At 38.2% G+C, this 14,111-nt stretch overlaps 3 long non-coding RNA genes across 3 annotated transcripts; all 3 read right to left on the bottom strand.

Annotated features, from left to right (window-relative positions):
- Positions 1-2,812: 2,812 nt before the first annotated feature.
- LOC139740642 (uncharacterized) lies at positions 2,813-6,651 on the bottom strand. The gene is made up of 5 exons (XR_011711573.1): positions 6,398-6,651; positions 5,720-6,130; positions 4,056-5,377; positions 3,378-3,788; positions 2,813-3,035 (listed from the first exon to the last, which is right to left on the bottom strand). It is a non-coding gene; the product is annotated as an uncharacterized lncRNA (long non-coding RNA).
- Positions 6,652-7,495: 844 nt separating this feature from the next.
- LOC139740661 (uncharacterized) lies at positions 7,496-8,940 on the bottom strand. Its single transcript, XR_011711580.1, has 3 exons — positions 8,737-8,940; positions 8,060-8,470; positions 7,496-7,717 (listed from the first exon to the last, which is right to left on the bottom strand). It is a non-coding gene; the product is annotated as an uncharacterized lncRNA (long non-coding RNA).
- A 3,233-nt stretch (positions 8,941-12,173) lies between these two features.
- Positions 12,174-13,516, bottom strand: LOC139740641 (uncharacterized). Its single transcript, XR_011711572.1, has 3 exons — positions 13,415-13,516; positions 12,737-13,147; positions 12,174-12,395 (listed from the first exon to the last, which is right to left on the bottom strand). It is a non-coding gene; the product is annotated as an uncharacterized lncRNA (long non-coding RNA).
- Between the last annotated feature and the right edge of the window lie 595 nt (positions 13,517-14,111).

The raw sequence follows: 14,111 nt of genomic DNA, 5'->3' as shown, positions 1-14,111 counted from the left end.
ATTTATTGTTTTGCATATGGTAATGTTCGGAAATTCAAGTAGTAATTTCAAAAACAGTGGCCTCGCAAATGAAATGTAAAGTTTGGCATCAATACACTGCTAAAAAAAACACACCAAAAAAACAAAATTTAGCGTTTTGTCACTTGATCTGGTATAAAGAGAGATTCCTGCCTCGAGTCATCTTTTAGTTTACTGGACTGTGCAATTGAAATAAAATTTGAGCATTAATGCTTGTTAGCTTGCAAGTTGTTTGAAATCCTTGAAGAGCCTGTACAGTGAAGTTGTGTCATATCAAGTTTGTTTTTGTTTGTGTGTTTGGTTGTTCTCTTCTTTTTGGTATTGAATCTAGAACGTATTCTACGACATTAAATTTTGAAGATATCCCATTTAAACAAAAATTTAAGTTTAGGTCATCTGGACTATATTGAAAGATTTGTTCGTCAGTTTGCGATTCCTTTGATTTGTAGAAAATCTATCACTGTGAAGAAGATGTTATATCCATTTTGTTTATTTGGCATTGAAGCTAAAATGATTTCACAAGATTATTTCTTCTTTTTTTTTTTGTAGAAAGGCCTTTAATCCAAATATAAAAGAACAACAACAAGGCTGTACCCATTGCTGTAGACTGAGCAGGGGTAGTAGTAGAAAGAGTTGTGGTCTCCTCCTTCCTAGTAGTGCCCATCGGAGTTGTTGTGGTTACAGCTGTGGTGGTAGCTTCAGTTACTGTAGTGGGTTTGGACGTGCTGGCAGGTACACTTGTAGTGACAACGGTTGTGACTACTGTTGTTTCCATGCTCGTTGCTGATTAATGAAAAAAAAAAAGAACACCGGGAATCCAAGATATGAAAGGAACGTTACAGAATGTAAATTTGAATTTGTTGCTAAAAAGTTGAGTGCACGGTTAAGTACCAGAATTAACGAGCGGACAGTATGTATAGACTATATGAACGTATCAATTCAATAACACACAACTATTTTTTTCTGTCTCTGAATTGAGAGCACAGCAAATTTCATATGTAATAGACCGTGGAATATCAGCAACAATGGGGACATTCAACTCGATACAGTATAGATCGAATAAGAGAACAAGAGAGATGAGAAAGTAGGAATTAGTGAACCCAGAATAAAAGGAAACGAAATTACCTGTCTCAATACATCCTCTGAATGTCACCGTCAACTGCGAATCTGCCACGTTGTAGTCATCAGGAAGGATGATGTCAAAATAAACTTCATTCAAAGCAGTCAAATTTTCAAGCTCGTACATTCCTGGAGGCTGACCTTGTCCGGATTCAGCTGTAAAATTGCGTTCAACGGATCCAGTGCTCGACGACAGGACATCAATTGTGAGAATACTGGGAGGCGAGCCATTCGTTGTGGTTATGCTGACGGCTGATACCGTAATCGTCACTTCGGAGGTGTCATCCGTTGATTTGACAATGACTCTTACTTTCCTATTGGAAGTAGGTTCCTTCCAAAGGTTTGTTTCGTCGTTGTCCAGTAATACTTTTAATTTGGTATCAGGGTCCTCGCCATCCAGTGCTTTTCTGCAATCACCTGGAAAGTAAAAGAAAATAAGTTGTAGCGTAAAACTGTTTGGGAAACAGAATACCGTTGACTCGTACACAGAGCTACCAATATTTGTATTTATTCATTTGTCTAGTTTAGCAAACTGGCTCGTTGGATGTGGTGTAGCAGAAAGTACATTGATGGAACAGGTTATGTTAACGCGGAAAACTTGTCTGACTGCTCTTCTAATCAAATGAAATCCTTCAGGTTTAGAGTCTTGGGACACAAGTCCGACAAAAATGGAAGTGAAAAAGTACCTGGCGTGGTAGATTCCGGCCTTTCTGTAGTGATCGATGTAACAGTTGTCTGAGTTGTAGTTGTTGCTTCAGGAGTGGCAGTAGTTTCCTCCACGACTGCTGTTGTTTGCCTCGGTTCCTGGAGCAGTAGTCGTTGTCGCTCGCGTTCGCGATCTTGTTGTGACTTCTGTTAATAAAGAAAACGACATGCACGTATCTGTCACTTCATGGTTATGACAGTTGAGAAACACTTTTTTAAGACGATACCTATAGCGAAGAATAGCTGAAACCAGTTTGATCTTAAAGTAATTATTATATAGTGTTAACTGATTTTCTGTCTTGCTACATGTTAAGTCAAAACAGGTTACAAATACAATGCAGACTTAGACCTACCTGACTGACCCAGAGTTGTCGTTTCTGTAAATGTTGAGAGAAAAAAAATGAGACCATTCTAGTTATGGATCGACTACAGCCGTATGAGACAAGAGCTGAAATATCATATTGAAAGACAAGTTAAGTACTTTCCATGAGTTAGGTGATGATTTATTGTTTTTGCATATGGTAATCGTTCGGCAAATTCAAGTAGTAATTCAAAAACAGTGGCCTCGCAAATGAAATGTAAAGTTTGGCATGAATACACTGCTAAAAAAAACACACCAAAAAAACAAAATTTAGCGTTTTGTCACTTGATCTGGTATAAAGAGAGATTCCTGCCTCGAGTCATCTTTTAGTTTACTGGACTGTGCAATTGAAATAAAATTTGAGCATTAATGCTTGTTAGCTTGCAAGTTGTTTTGAAATCCTTGAAGAGCCTGTACATTTAAACAAAAATTTAAGTTTAGGTCATCTGGACTATATTGAAAGATTTGTTCGTCAGTTTGCGATTCCTTTGATTTGTAGAATATCTATCACTGTGAAGAAGATGTTATATCCATTTTGTTTATTTGGCATTGAAGCTAAAATGATTTCACAAGATTATTTCTTCTTTTTTTTTTGTAGAAAGGCCTTTAATCCAAATATAAAAGAACAACAACAAGGCTGTACCCATTGCTGTAGACTGAGCAGGGGTAGTAGTAGAAAGAGTTGTGGTCTCCTCCTTCCTAGTAGTGCCCATCGGAGTTGTTGTGGTTACAGCTGTGGTGGTAGCTTCAGTTACTGTAGTGGGTTTGGACGTGCTGGCAGGTACACTTGTAGTGACAACGGTTGTGACTACTGTTGTTTCCATGCTCGTTGCTGATTAATGAAAAAAAAAAAGAACACCGGGAATCCAAGATATGAAAGGAACGTTACAGAATGTAAATTTGAATTTGTTGCTAAAAAGTTGAGTGCACGGTTAAGTACCAGAATTAACGAGCGGACAGTATGTATAGACTATATGAACGTATCAATTCAATAACATACAACTATTTTTTTCTGTCTCTGAATTGAGAGCACAGCAAATTTCATATGTAATAGACCGTGGAATATCAGCAACAATGGGGACATTCAACTCGATACAGTATAGATTGAATAAGAGGACAAGAGAGATGAGAAAGTAGGAATTAGTGAACCCAGAATAAAAGGAAACGAAATTACCTGTCTCAATACATCCTCTGAATGTCACCGTCAACTGCGAATCTGCCACGTTGTAGTCATCAGGAAGGATGATGTCAAAATAAACTTCATTCAAAGCAGTCAAATTTTCAAGCTCGTACATTCCTGGAGGCTGACCTTGTCCGGATTCAGCTGTAAAATTGCGTTCAACGGGTCCATTGCTCGACGACAGGACATCAATTGTGAGAATACTGGGAGGCGAGCCATTCGTTGTGGTTATGCTGACGGCTGATACCGTAATCGTCACTTCGGAGGTGTCATCCGTTGATTTGACAATGACTCTTACTTTCCTATTGGAAGTAGGTTCCTTCCAAAGGTTTGTTTCGTCGTTGTCCAGTAATACTTTTAATTTGGTATCAGGGTCCTCGCCATCCAGTGGTTTTCTGCAATCACCTGGAAAGTAAAAGAAAATAAGTTGTAGCGTAAAACTGTTTGGGAAACAGAATACCGTTGACTCGTACACAGAGCTACCAATATTTGTATTTATTCATTTGTCTAGTTTAGCAAACTGGCTCGTTGGATGTGGTGTAGCAGAAAGTACATGATGGAACAGGTTATGTTAATGCGGAAAACTTGTCTGACTGCCTTCTAATCAAATGAAATCCTTCAGGTTTAGAGTCTTGGGACACAAGTCCGACAAAAATGGAAGTGAAAAAGTACCTGGCGTAGTAGATTCCGGCCTTTCTGTAGTGATCGATGTAACAGTTGTCTGAGTTGTAGTTGTTGCTTCAGGAGTGGCAGTAGTTTCCTCCACGACTGCTGTTGTTTGCTCGGTTCCTGGAGCAGTAGTCGTTGTCGCTCGCGTTCGCGATCTTGTTGTGACTTCTGTTAATAAAGAAAACGACATGCACGTATCTGTCACTTCATGGTTATGACAGTTGAGAAACACTTTTTAAAGACGATACCTATAGCGAAGAATAGCTGAAACCAGTTTGATCTTAAAGTAATTATTATATAGTGTTAACTGATTTTCTGTCTTGCTACATGTTAAGTCAAAAAGGTTACAAATACAATGCAGACTTAGACCTACCTGACTGACCCAGAGTTGTCGTTTCTGTAAATGTTGAGAGAAAAAAAAATGAGACCATTCTAGTTATGGATCGATTACAGCCGTATGAGACAGAGCTGAAATATCATATTGAAAGACAAATTAAGTACTTTCCATGAGTTAGGTGATGATTTATTGTTTTGCATATGGTAATGTTCGGAAATTCAAGTAGTAATTTCAAAAACAGTGGCCTCGCAAATGAAATGTAAAGTTTGGCATCAATACACTGCTTAAAAAAAAACACACCAAAAAAACAAAATTTAGCGTTTTGTCACTTGATCTGGTATAAAGAGAGATTCCTGCCTCGAGTCATCTTTTAGTTTACTGGACTGTGCAATTGAAATAAAATTTGAGCATTAATGCTTGTTAGCTTGCAAGTTGTTTGAAATCCTTGAAGAGCCTGTACAGTGAAGTTGTGTCATATCAAGTTTGTTTTTGTTTGTGTGTTTGGTTGTTCTCTTCTTTTTGGTATTGAATCTAGAACGTATTCTACGACATTAAATTTTGAAGATATCCCATTTAAACAAAAATTTAAGTTTAGGTCATCTGGACTATATTGAAAGATTTGTTCGTCAGTTTGCGATTCCTTTGATTTGTAGAAAATCTATCACTGTGAAGAAGATGTTATATCCATTTTGTTTATTTGGCATTGAAGCTAAAATGATTTCACAAGATTATTTCTTCTTCTTTTTTTTTGTAGAAAGGCCTTTAATCCAAATATAAAAGAACAACAACAAGGCTGTACCCATTGCTGTAGACTGAGCAGGGGTAGTAGTAGAAAGAGTTGTGGTCTCCTCCTTCCTAGTAGTGCCCATCGGAGTTGTTGTGGTTACAGCTGTGGTGGTAGCTTCAGTTACTGTAGTGGGTTTGGACGTGCTGGCAGGTACACTTGTAGTGACAACGGTTGTGACTACTGTTGTTTCCATGCTCGTTGCTGATTAATGAAAAAAAAAAAGAACACCGGGAATCCAAGATATGAAAGGAACGTTACAGAATGTAAATTTGAATTTGTTGCTAAAAAGTTGAGTGCACGGTTAAGTACCAGAATTAACGAGCGGACAGTATGTATAGACTATATGAACGTATCAATTCAATAACATACAACTATTTTTTTCTGTCTCTGAATTGAGAGCACAGCAAATTTCATATGTAATAGACCGTGGAATATCAGCAACAATGGGGACATTCAACTCGATACAGTATAGATCGAATAAGAGAACAAGAGAGATGAGAAAGTAGGAATTAGTGAACCCAGAATAAAAGGAAACGAAATTACCTGTCTCAATACATCCTCTGAATGTCACCGTCAACTGCGAATCTGCCACGTTGTAGTCATCAGGAAGGATGATGTCAAAATAAACTTCATTCAAAGCAGTCAAATTTTCAAGCTCGTACATTCCTGGAGGCTGACCTTGTCCGGATTCAGCTCTAAAATTGCGTTCAACGGGTCCATTGCTCGACGACAGGACATCAATTGTGAGAATACTGGGAGGCGAGCCATTCGTTGTGGTTATGCTGACGGCTGATACCGTAATCGTCACTTCGGAGGTGTCATCCGTTGATTTGACAATGACTCTTACTTTCCTATTGGAAGTAGGTTCCTTCCAAAGGTTTGTTTCGTCGTTGTCCAGTAATACTTTTAATTTGGTATCAGGGTCCTCGCCATCCAGTGGTTTTCTGCAATCACCTGGAAAGTAAAAGAAAATAAGTTGTAGCGTAAAACTGTTTGGGAAACAGAATACCGTTGACTCGTACACAGAGCTACCAATATTTGTATTTATTCATTTGTCTAGTTTAGCAAACTGGCTCGTTGGATGTGGTGTAGCAGAAAGTACATGATGGAACAGGTTATGTTAACGCGGAAAACTTGTCTGACTGCCTTCTAATCAAATGAAATCCTTCAGGTTTAGAGTCTTGGGACACAAGTCCGACAAAAATGGAAGTGAAAAAGTACCTGGCGTAGTAGATTCCGGCCTTTCTGTAGTGATCGATGTAACAGTTGTCTGAGTTGTAGTTGTTGCTTCAGGAGTGGCAGTAGTTTCCTCCACGACTGCTGTTGTTTGCTCGGTTCCTGGAGCAGTAGTCGTTGTCGCTCGCGTTCGCGATCTTGTTGTGACTTCTGTTAATAAAGAAAACGACATGCACGTATCTGTCACTTCATGGTTATGACAGTTGAGAAACACTTTTTAAAGACGATACCTATAGCGAAGAATAGCTGAAACCAGTTTGATCTTAAAGTAATTATTATATAGTGTTAACTGATTTTCTGTCTTGCTACATGTTAAGTCAAAAAGGTTACAAATACAATGCAGACTTAGACCTACCTGACTGACCCAGAGTTGTCGTTTCTGTAAATGTTGAGAGAAAAAAAAATGAGACCATTCTAGTTATGGATCGATTACAGCCGTATGAGACAGAGCTGAAATATCATATTGAAAGACAAATTAAGTACTTTCCATGAGTTAGGTGATGATTTATTGTTTTGCATATGGTAATGTTCGGAAATTCAAGTAGTAATTTCAAAAACAGTGGCCTCGCAAATGAAATGTAAAGTTTGGCATCAATACACTGCTAAAAAAAAACACACCAAAAAAACAAAATTTAGCGTTTTGTCACTTGATCTGGTATAAAGAGAGATTCCTGCCTCGAGTCATCTTTTAGTTTACTGGACTGTGCAATTGAAATAAAATTTGAGCATTAATGCTTGTTAGCTTGCAAGTTGTTTGAAATCCTTGAAGAGCCTGTACAGTGAAGTTGTGTCATATCAAGTTTGTTTTTGTTTGTGTGTTTGGTTGTTCTCTTCTTTTTGGTATTGAATCTAGAACGTATTCTACGACATTAAATTTTGAAGATATCCCATTTAAACAAAAATTTAAGTTTAGGTCATCTGGACTATATTGAAAGATTTGTTCGTCAGTTTGCGATTCCTTTGATTTGTAGAATATCTATCACTGTGAAGAAGATGTTATATCCATTTTGTTTATTTGGCATTGAAGCTAAAATGATTTCACAAGATTATTTCTTCTTTTTTTTTTTGTAGAAAGGCCTTTAATCCAAATATAAAAGAACAACAACAAGGCTGTACCCATTGCTGTAGACTGAGCAGGGGTAGTAGTAGAAAGAGTTGTGGTCTCCTCCTTCCTAGTAGTGCCCATCGGAGTTGTTGTGGTTACAGCTGTGGTGGTAGCTTCAGTTACTGTAGTGGGTTTGGACGTGCTGGCAGGTACACTTGTAGTGACAACGGTTGTGACTACTGTTGTTTCCATGCTCGTTGCTGATTAATGAAAAAAAAAAAGAACACCGGGAATCCAAGATATGAAAGGAACGTTACAGAATGTAAATTTGAATTTGTTGTTAAAAAGTTGAGTGCACGGTTAAGTACCAGAATTAACGAGCGGACAGTATGTATAGACTATATGAACGTATCAATTCAATAACATACAACTATTTTTTTCTGTCTCTGAATTGAGAGCACAGCAAATTTCATATGTAATAGACCGTGGAATATCAGCAACAATGGGGACATTCAACTCGATACAGTATAGATCGAATAAGAGAACAAGAGAGATGAGAAAGTAGGAATTAGTGAACCCAGAATAAAAGGAAACGAAATTACCTGTCTCAATACATCCTCTGAATGTCACCGTCAACTGCGAATCTGCCACGTTGTAGTCATCAGGAAGGATGATGTCAAAATAAACTTCATTCAAAGCAGTCAAATTTTCAAGCTCGTACATTCCTGGAGGCTGACCTTGTCCGGATTCAGCTGTAAAATTGCGTTCAACGGATCCAGTGCTCGACGACAGGACATCAATTGTGAGAATACTGGGAGGCGAGCCATTCGTTGTGGTTATGCTGACGGCTGATACCGTAATCGTCACTTCGGAGGTGTCATCCGTTGATTTGACAATGACTCTTACTTTCCTATTGGAAGTAGGTTCCTTCCAAAGGTTTGTTTCGTCGTTGTCCAGTAATACTTTTAATTTGGTATCAGGGTCCTCGCCATCCAGTGGTTTTCTGCAATCACCTGGAAAGTAAAAGAAAATAAGTTGTAGCGTAAACTGTTTGGGAAACAGAATACCGTTGACTCGTACACAGAGCTACCAATATTTGTATTTATTCATTTGTCTAGTTTAGCAAACTGGCTCGTTGGATGTGGTGTAGCAGAAAGTACATGATGGAACAGGTTATGTTAACGCGGAAAACTTGTCTGACTGCCTTCTAATCAAATGAAATCCTTCAGGTTTAGAGTCTTGGGACACAAGTCCGACAAAAATGGAAGTGAAAAAGTACCTGGCGTGGTAGATTCCGGCCTTTCTGTAGTGATCGATGTAACAGTTGTCTGAGTTGTAGTTGTTGCTTCAGGAGTGGCAGTAGTTTCCTCCACGACTGCTGTTGTTTGCTCGGTTCCTGGAGCAGTAGTCGTTGTCGCTCGCGTTCGCGATCTTGTTGTGACTTCTGTTAATAAAGAAAACGACATGCACGTATCTGTCACTTCATGGTTATGACAGTTGAGAAACACTTTTTAAAGACGATACCTATAGCGAAGAATAGCTGAAACCAGTTTGATCTTAAAGTAATTATTATATAGTGTTAACTGATTTTCTGTCTTGCTACATGTTAAGTCAAAAAGGTTACAAATACAATGCAGACTTAGACCTACCTGACTGACCCAGAGTTGTCGTTTCTGTAAATGTTGAGAGAAAAAAAATGAGACCATTCTAGTTATGGATCGACTACAGCCGTATGAGACAGAGCTGAAATATCATATTGAAAGACAAGTTAAGTACTTTCCATGAGTTAGGTGATGATTTATTGTTTTGCATATGGTAATGTTCGGAAATTCAAGTAGTAATTTCAAAAACAGTGGCCTCGCAAATGAAATGTAAAGTTTGGCATGAATACACTGCTAAAAAAAACACACCAAAAAAACAAAATTTAGCGTTTTGTCACTTGATCTGGTATAAAGAGAGATTCCTGCCTCGAGTCATCTTTTAGTTTACTGGACTGTGCAATTGAAATAAAATTTGAGCATTAATGCTTGTTAGCTTGCAAGTTGTTTGAAATCCTTGAAGAGCCTGTACAGTGAAGTTGTGTCATATCAAGTTTGTTTTTGTTTGTGTGTTTGGTTGTTCTCTTCTTTTTGGTATTGAATCTAGAACGTATTCTACGACATTAAATTTTGAAGATATCCCATTTAAACAAAAATTTCAGTTTAGGTCATCTGGACTATATTGAAAGATTTGTTCGTCAGTTTGCGATTCCTTTGATTTGTAGAAAATCTATCACTGTGAAGAAGATGTTATATCCATTTTGTTTATTTGGCATTGAAGCTAAAATGATTTCACAAGATTATTTCTTCTTCTTTTTTTGTAGAAAGGCCTTTAATCCAAATATAAAAGAACAACAACAAGGCTGTACCCATTGCTGTAGACTGAGCAGGGGTAGTAGTAGAAAGAGTTGTGGTCTCCTCCTTCCTAGTAGTGCCCATCGGAGTTGTTGTGGTTACAGCTGTGGTGGTAGCTTCAGTTACTGTAGTGGGTTTGGACGCGCTGGCAGGTACACTTGTAGTGACAACGGTTGTGACTACTGTTGTTTCCATGCTCGTTGCTGATTAATGAAAAAAAAAAGAACACCGGGAATCCAAGATATGAAAGGAACGTTACAGAATGTAAATTTGAATTTGATGCTAAAAAGTTGAGTGCACGGTTAAGTACCAGAATTAACGAGCGGACAGTATGTATAGACTATATGAACGTATCAATTCAATAACACACAACTATTTTTTTCTGTCTCTGAATTGAGAGCACAGCAAATTTCATATGTAATAGACCGTGGAATATCAGCAACAATGGGGACATTCAACTCGATACAGTATAGATCGAATAAGAGAACAAGAGAGATGAGAAAGTAGGAATTAGTGAACCCAGAATAAAAGGAAACGAAATTACCTGTCTCAATACATCCTCTGAATGTCACCGTCAACTGCGAATCTGCCACGTTGTAGTCATCAGGAAGGATGATGTCAAAATAAACTTCATTCAAAGCAGTCAAATTTTCAAGCTCGTACATTCCTGGAGGCTGACCTTGTCCGGATTCAGCTGTAAAATTGCGTTCAACGGATCCAGTGCTCGACGACAGGACATCAATTGTGAGAATACTGGGAGGCGAGCCATTCGTTGTGGTTATGCTGACGGCTGATACCGTAATCGTCACTTCGGAGGTGTCATCCGTTGATTTGACAATGACTCTTACTTTCCTATTGGAAGTAGGTTCCTTCCAAAGGTTTGTTTCGTCGTTGTCCAGTAATACTTTTAATTTGGTATCAGGGTCCTCGCCATCCAGTGCTTTTCTGCAATCACCTGGAAAGTAAAAGAAAATAAGTTGTAGCGTAAAACTGTTTGGGAAACAGAATACCGTTGACTCGTACACAGAGCTACCAATATTTGTATTTATTCATTTGTCTAGTTTAGCAAACTGGCTCGTTGGATGTGGTGTAGCAGAAAGTACATGATGGAACAGGTTATGTTAACGCGGAAAACTTGTCTGACTGCCTTCTAATCAAATGAAATCCTTCAGGTTTAGAGTCTTGGGACACAAGTCCGACAAAAATGGAAGTGAAAAAGTACCTGGCGTAGTAGATTCCGGCCTTTCTGTAGTGATCGATGTAACAGTTGTCTGAGTTGTAGTTGTTGCTTCAGGAGTGGCAGTAGTTTCCTCCACGACTGCTGTTGTTTGCTCGGTTCCTGGAGCAGTAGTCGTTGTCGCTCGCGTTCGCGATCTTGTTGTGACTTCTGTTAATAAAGAAAACGACATGCACGTATCTGTCACTTCATGGTTATGACAGTTGAGAAACACTTTTTAAAGACGATACCTATAGCGAAGAATAGCTGAAACCAGTTTGATCTTAAAGTAATTATTATATAGTGTTAACTGATTTTCTGTCTTGCTACATGTTAAGTCAAAAAGGTTACAAATACAATGCAGACTTAGACCTACCTGACTGACCCAGAGTTGTCGTTTCTGTAAATGTTGAGAGAAAAAAAAAAATGAGACCATTCTAGTTAGGGATCGATTACAGCCGTATGAGACAGAGCTGAAATATCATATTGAAAGACAAATTAAGTACTTTCCATGAGTTAGGTGATGATTTATTGTTTTGCATATGGTAATGTTCGGAAATTCAAGTAGTAATTTCAAAAACAGTGGCCTCGCAAATGAAATGTAAAGTTTGGCATCAATACACTGCTAAAAAAAAAACACACCAAAAAAACAAAATTTAGCGTTTTGTCACTTGATCTGGTATAAAGAGAGATTCCTGCCTCGAGTCATCTTTTAGTTTACTGGACTGTGCAATTGAAATAAAATTTGAGCATTAATGCTTGTTAGCTTGCAAGTTGTTTGAAATCCTTGAAGAGCCTGTACAGTGAAGTTGTGTCATATCAAGTTTGTTTTTGTTTGTGTGTTTGGTTGTTCTCTTCTTTTTGGTATTGAATCTAGAACGTATTCTACGACATTAAATTTTGAAGATATCCCATTTAAACAAAAATTTCAGTTTAGGTCATCTGGACTATATTGAAAGATTTGTTCGTCAGTTTGCGATTCCTTTGATTTGTAGAAAATCTATCACTGTGAAGAAGATGTTATATCCATTTTGTTTATTTGGCATTGAAGCTAAAATGATTTCACAAGATTATTTCTTCTTCTTTTTTTTGTAGAAAGGCCTTTAATCCAAATATAAAAGAACAACAACAAGGCTGTACCCATTGCTGTAGACTGAGCAGGGGTAGTAGTAGAAAGAGTTGTGGTCTCCTCCTTCCTAGTAGTGCCCATCGGAGTTGTTGTGGTTACAGCTGTGGTGGTAGCTTCAGTTACTGTAGTGGGTTTGGACGTGCTGGCAGGTACACTTGTAGTGACAACGGTTGTGACTACTGTTGTTTCCATGCTCGTTGCTGATTAATGAAAAAAAAAAGAACACCGGGAATCCAAGATATGAAAGGAACGTTACAGAATGTAAATTTGAATTTGTTGCTAAAAAGTTGAGTGCACGGTTAAGTACCAGAATTAACGAGCGGACAGTATGTATAGACTATATGAACGTATCAATTCAATAACACACAACTATTTTTTTCTGTCTCTGAATTGAGAGCACAGCAAATTTCATATGTAATAGACCGTGGAATATCAGCAACAATGGGGACATTCAACTCGATACAGTATAGATCGAATAAGAGAACAAGAGAGATGAGAAAGTAGGAATTAGTGAACCCAGAATAAAAGGAAACGAAATTACCTGTCTCAATACATCCTCTGAATGTCACCGTCAACTGCGAATCTGCCACGTTGTAGTCATCAGGAAGGATGATGTCAAAATAAACTTCATTCAAAGCAGTCAAATTTTCAAGCTCGTACATTCCTGGAGGCTGACCTTGTCCGGATTCAGCTGTAAAATTGCGTTCAACGGATCCAGTGCTCGACGACAGGACATCAATTGTGAGAATACTGGGAGGCGAGCCATTCGTTGTGGTTATGCTGACGGCTGATACCGTAATCGTCACTTCGGAGGTGTCATCCGTTGATTTGACAATGACTCTTACTTTCCTATTGGAAGTAGGTTCCTTCCAAAGGTTTGTTTCGTCGTTGTCCAGTAATACTTTTAATTTGGTATCAGGGTCCTCGCCATCCAGTGGTTTTCTGCAATCACCTGGAAAGTAAAAGAAAATAAGTTGTAGCGTAAAACTGTTTGGGAAACAGAATACCGTTGACTCGTACACAGAGCTACCAATATTTGTATTTATTCATTTGTCTAGTTTAGCAAACTGGCTCGTTGGATGTGGTGTAGCAGAAAGTACATGATGGAACAGGTTATGTTAACGCGGAAAACTTGTCTGACTGCCTTCTAATCAAATGAAATCCTTCAGGTTTAGAGTCTTGGGACACAAGTCCGACAAAAATGGAAGTGAAAAAGTACCTGGCGTAGTAGATTCCGGCCTTTCTGTAGTGATCGATGTAACAGTTGTCTGAGTTGTAGTTGTTGCTTCAGGAGTGGCAGTAGTTTCCTCCACGACTGCTGCTGTTTGCTCGGTTCCTGGAGCAGTAGTCGTTGTCGCTCGCGTTCGCGATCTTGTTGTGACTTCTGTTAATAAAGAAAACGACATGGACGTATCTGTCACTTCATGGTTATGACAGTTGAGAAACACTTTTTAAAGACGATACCTATAGCGAAGAATAGCTGAAACCAGTTTGATCTTAAAGTAATTATTATATAGTGTTAACTGATTTTCTGTCTTGCTACATGTTAAGTCAAAAAGGTTACAAATACAATGCAGACTTAGACCTACCTGACTGACCCAGAGTTGTCGTTTCTGTAAATGTTGAGAGAAAAAAAAATGAGACCATTCTAGTTATGGATCGATTACAGCCGTATGAGACAGAGCTGAAATATCATATTGAAAGACAAATTAAGTACTTTCCATGAGTTAGGTGATGATTTATTGTTTTGCATATGGTAATGTTCGGAAATTCAAGTAGTAATTTCAAAAACAGTGGCCTCGCAAATGAAATGTAAAGTTTGGCATCAATACACTGCTAAAAAAAACACACCAAAAAAACAAAATTTAGCGTTTTGTCACTTGATCTGGTATAAAGAGAGATTCCTGCCTCGAGTC

The sequence above is a fragment of the Diadema antillarum genome, unplaced genomic scaffold (genome assembly GCF_040938485.1).
Source record: "Diadema antillarum isolate AM-2024a unplaced genomic scaffold, OU_Dant_1.0 seq00000871_RagTag, whole genome shotgun sequence".
NCBI classification, from domain to species: domain Eukaryota; kingdom Metazoa; phylum Echinodermata; class Echinoidea; order Diadematoida; family Diadematidae; genus Diadema; species Diadema antillarum.
Note: the sequence above shows the minus strand (reverse complement) of the source record. Positions and strands in the feature narration are given on the sequence as shown.